Here is a 5,000-nt window from a genome sequence, read left to right as displayed (position 1 = left end):
AGACCTGATGGCCGAGGCCCCTAGGGTAGACCTGGCCTTGGCCTACGGCAGCCTGGGCCTCCGGGGTAGACCTGACAGCCGAGGCCCGGGGTAGACCTGTTGTCCTAGGCTTCGGGGTAGACCTGTTGTCCTAGGCTTCGGGGTAGACCTGTTGTCCCGGGCCTCCGGGGTAGACCTGTTGTCCCGCGCCGCCGGGGTAGACCTGTTGTCCCAGGCCCCTTGGGTAGACCTGTTGTCCCGGGCCCCTTGGGGTAGACCTGTTGTCCCGGGCCGCCGGGGTAGACCTGATGTCCTGCGCTTCCGGGGTAGACCTGATAGCCCAGGCCCCTTGGGGTAGACCTTTTGTCCCAGGCCCTGGGGGTAGACCTGTTGTCCCCGGGCGGGCCCTCGCCTACGGCAGCCCGGCCCCTTGGCTAGACCTGTTGTCCCAGGCCCCTAGGGTAGACCTGTTGTCCCAGGCTCTTGGCTAGACCTGTTGTCCCGGGCCGGCCTTGGCCTACGGCAGCCTAGCAAGCGGCAAAAGGATGCAGACAGCGCCGGGGAGGCTGATGGGGGAGGGCGGGGCGCCCCCAACCGCCCATGGCCGGCTGCGCTTGCCACAGAGCGGGCAGGGCCAGGGGCCGGGGCAGGGCCAGGGAGAGAGGGCACGCCAGAGCGTGAATGCCTATGGGCGGGCCGGCGGGCGGCTGCGCGCGCGCGGGTGGCAGGGGGGGCCGGGTGGAGGTGGCTGGGGAGGGGTTGGCGAGGGGGCGGGGATGGTTGGCCGCGCCTTCCTTTCACGCGCAGCGGTGTGGTAGCCTGCAGGCGTGGCCGTGCGTTAGGGTTAGGGTTAGGGTTAGTTGGGGGGGGGGGGGGGGGGTTAGGGTTAGGGTTAGGGTTAGGGTTAGTGGGGGGGGGGGTTAGGGTTAGGGTTAGGGTTAGGGTTAGGGTTAGGGTTAGTGGGGGGGGGGTTAGGGGGTTAGGGTTAGGGTTAGGGTTAGTGGGGGGGGGGTTAGGGTTAGGGTTAGGGTTAGGGTTAGGGTTAGTGGGGGGCGGGGGGAGTTAGGGTTAGTGTTAGGGTTAGGGTTAGTCGGGGGCGGGGGGAGTTAGGGTTAGGGTTAGGGTTAGTTGGGGGGGGGGGTGCGTGTCACTGTTTCTGTCTCTGTGCGGACCAGGGCCGGTGGCTTCGTGCCGGCCCCGGGCGCCTCGGCACCGAGTCCCCACGGCCCCCTAGAGTCACGTCGAGGGCCCAAGACCTCTGCGGACCGTGAAACAACCCGCCCGAAAGCTACACACAGCGCCTGTGTGCTGGCGGCGGTGCCGGCGGCCGCCGTCGCCTCTACCGGCGGGCGGGGCGGGGCGGGGCGGGGAGGGGAGGGGAGGGGCGCGGCGGGGCGAGCCGCATCGGGGCCAGGGGGGCCGGCCTGGGTAGGTTCCACCCCAGGAGGGCGTGGCGGGGCAGGGCGGGGGGTGGGTGGTGGGGGCGCTGTTTGGCCAGGTCAGCGTGTCAGCAGGCAGAGCACCGGCCTCGGCTTGCCCGTCGGCTCGGCTGGGGGCGCTTCCGATACGAAAGAAAAAGAAATCAAATGGGTCAATTTTTGGGTTGGTTTGCTTTCCCGGATAAGTTTCTCGTTCCAAGCAAATAGAAGAGCCATTCTTTCAGGAAAGGAGAAAAGAAAAAGGGGCGGGGCGGGGGGGGGGCCCGGGGGGGTGGGGGACAACCCAAGAAAACCCAAATCCAAACCACAAGCCCCCCAACCCCCCCCAAAAAAACCACCTCAAAAATCAGTATCAGAGAAAGCCAAAGCAACTGGAAAAAACCCCCAAAAAACCCCCAAAACAGCCCCCCCCCCCCCCCCCAGAAAAACAAAACAAAACAAAATACCAAAGCAAACCCAAACCAAATCCCCCAAAGAACAACAACAAAAAAATGGAAAACATGTCATGGTCTTGAAAGGGGGGGGTGGGGTTGGGGTTCATTGTGTGGGACGGGGGGTCGATCGAGCCATCTGGCTCCGGGGTGTTATGAGGCTGTGAGCTTCGCCCGGCTCCGGGGTCGCTGGGCACGGCGAGGTGCCCGGGCGGCGGGCGACAACAGGGGGACAGCAGGTCTACCATGGATCCGAGCCGGACCCGGCTCATCAGGTCTACCCCGGCGGCGGCTGGGGACATCAGGTCTACCCCGGCTCCGGCCGGGGACATCAGGTCTACCCCGGCTGCGGCCGGGGACATCAGGTCTACCCCGGCTCCGGTCGGGGACATCAGGTCTACCCCGGCTCCGCCCGGGGACATCAGGTCTACCCCGGCTGCGGCCGGGGACAACAGGTCTACCCCGGCTCCGGTCGGGGACATCAGGTCTACCCCGGCTCCGGCCGGGGACATCAGGTCTACCCCGGCTCCGCCCGGGGACATCAGGTCTACCCCCGCTGCGGCCGGGGACATCAGGTCTACCCCGGCTGCGGCCGGGGACATCAGGTCTACCCCGGCTCCGGCCGGGGACAACAGGTCTACCTCCGCTGCAGCCGGGGACATCAGGTCTACCCCGGCTGCGGCCGGGGACATCAGGTCTACCCCGGCTCCGGTCGGGGACATCAGGTCTACCCCGGCTCCGCCTGGGGACATCAGGTCTACCCCGGCTGCGGCCGGGGACAACAGGTCTACCCCGGCTCCGGCCGGGGACATCAGGTCTACCCCGGCTCCGCCCGGGGACATCAGGTCTACCCCGGCTCCGCCCGGGGACATCAGGTCTACCCCGGCTCCGGCCGGGGACATCAGGTCTACCCCGGCTGCGGCCGGGGACAACAGGTCTACCCCGGCTCCGGTCGGGGACAACAGGTCTACCTCCGCTGTGGCCGGGGACATCAGGTCTACCCCGGCTCCGGTCGGGGACATCAGGTCTACCCCGGCTCCGGCCGGGGACATCAGGTCTACCCCGGCTCCGCCCGGGGACAACAGGTCTACCCCGGCTGCGGCCGGGGACATCAGGTCTACCCCGGCTCCGGTCGGGGACATCAGGTCTACCCCCGCTGCGGCCGGGGACATCAGGTCTACCCCGGCTCCGCCCGGGGACATCAGGTCTACCCCGGCTGCGGCCGGGGACATCAGGTCTACCCCGGCTCCGGTCGGGGACATCAGGTCTACCCCGGCTGCGGCCGGGGACATCAGGTCTACCCCGGCTCCGGTCGGGGACAACAGGTCTACCCCGGCTCCGGCCGGGGACATCAGGTCTACCCCGGCTGCGGCCGGGGACATCAGGTCTACCCCGGCTCCGGCCGGGGACAACAGGTCTACCCCGGCTGCGGCCGGGGACATCAGGTCTACCCCGGCTCCGGTCGGGGACATCAGGTCTACCCCGGCTCCGGCCGGGGACAACAGGTCTACCTCCGCTGTGGCCGGGGACATCAGGTCTACCCCGGCTCCGGTCGGGGACAACAGGTCTACCCCGGCTGCGGCCGGGGACATCAGGTCTACCCCGTCTGCGGCCGGGGACATCAGGTCTACCCCGGCTCCGGCCGGGGACAACAGGTCTACCCCGGCTGCGGCCGGGGACATCAGGTCTACCCCGGCTCCGGTCGGGGACATCAGGTCTACCCCGGCTCCGGTCGGGGACATCAGGTCTACCCCGGCTGCGGCCGGGGACATCAGGTCTACCCCGGCTCCGGTCGGGGACAACAGGTCTACCTCGCTCCGGGGTCCGCCGGGGGCCGGCCTTGCCCCCTGGTGGCGGGCGCCGGCCGGGGACATCAGGTCTACCTCGCTCCGGCGGGACTTAGTGCAATTTCGGCGCCGGCCGGGTAGACCTGTTGTCTCGGCCGTCTGCGGAAGTTCACCAAGGGGTCGCTGTTGTCGGCCGCCTCCGGCTGCGTCATGGTAGGAGGCGGCCTGCGTTGGCGCCCCTCCCCGGTCGAGCTGCATTGGTCCTCTTGGAGGCCTGGCCGGCTTTGGACTCGTCTGTCCGTCTTATGGGAGCGAGGTGACGGGCCGCATCCCCGCAGGTTGACCCCGTACCTGCGTCCGAGGCGGAGCGGAGCGGCCGCGCGTGCGGTCGCCAGGGCCAAGCGAGTGCCGCCTAGCCGGGACGAAGCGCGCGTGCCTTTGTGTCCCGGCTCCCGTCCTTCCCAGGGAAAAGTGGGTCCAGTTGGCCAGGCGAGAGAGAAGGGGCCGCGCGAAAGAGGCGGATCCGCGGAGGCGAGAGAGAAGGGCCGCGCAAGAGCGGATCCGGAGAAGGCCGAGAGAGAGAGAGCAAGAAGGGGGCGAAAGACGATCCGAGAAAGCTGCTCGCCGGCCCCGAGGCGAGGCGGGGAGAGAGAGCCGAGAGAGCGAGAGCGAGCCCAGAGAGAGAGTTGCCGAGAGAGAAAGAGAAGCCGCGAGCAGCGTGTCCCGCTCCGGCCCGGCTTCTGCCGGTCGATTGGCCACGGGGGGGGGCGGCCCCCCCCGGGCACCGGTGGCGGGCGAGGCGGCGGCGCCTCGTCCCTTTTCTGCCCGGCCTTAAGCCGGGGGCCCGCTCGGCGGGCGCGGTTTTGGGCCCGTCGGTCCGCCTCGGCGGTGGCGGCGGCGGTGCTCGGCCCGCGTTGGAGAAGCCGTCCCCCTCCCTCGGCCTTAAGCCGGGGACCCGCCTTGTGGCGGGCAGAATTTTTGGGCCTAGTTCTTTTTTTTTTTTTTTTTGAACTTGCCGGGCCCGGCACCCGACGGAGAGCCCCCCGGACTGGTCCTGGGCGAGGCGGCGGCGCCTCGCCTACCTCGGTCGTGGCCGGATCGACTGAGCCGCTTGTGCCGGGCGGGGCCGGCTTTGCCGCTTTGCCGGGTCGGTTGCTTTCGGTTGAGGCGGGCGGAGTGTGGGGGGCACCCGCCAGGCCTCCTCCGCGGGCCTTGTGTCTTTTTCTCTGGCGGCCCTAAGCCGCGGCACTGAGGAGCGTTGCGACGACAGCGCGAGGCGGGATGCCGGTGAGTCCGTGGTGGGGAGGCAGTTGAGGCCCGTCACTCGGCCCCCCCGCTGCGGGCCCCTGGCCCCGTGGCCCCCG

The sequence above is a fragment of the Agelaius phoeniceus genome, unplaced genomic scaffold (assembly GCF_051311805.1).
Source record: "Agelaius phoeniceus isolate bAgePho1 unplaced genomic scaffold, bAgePho1.hap1 Scaffold_109, whole genome shotgun sequence".
NCBI classification, from domain to species: domain Eukaryota; kingdom Metazoa; phylum Chordata; class Aves; order Passeriformes; family Icteridae; genus Agelaius; species Agelaius phoeniceus.
This window is presented reverse-complemented; position numbering follows the sequence as displayed.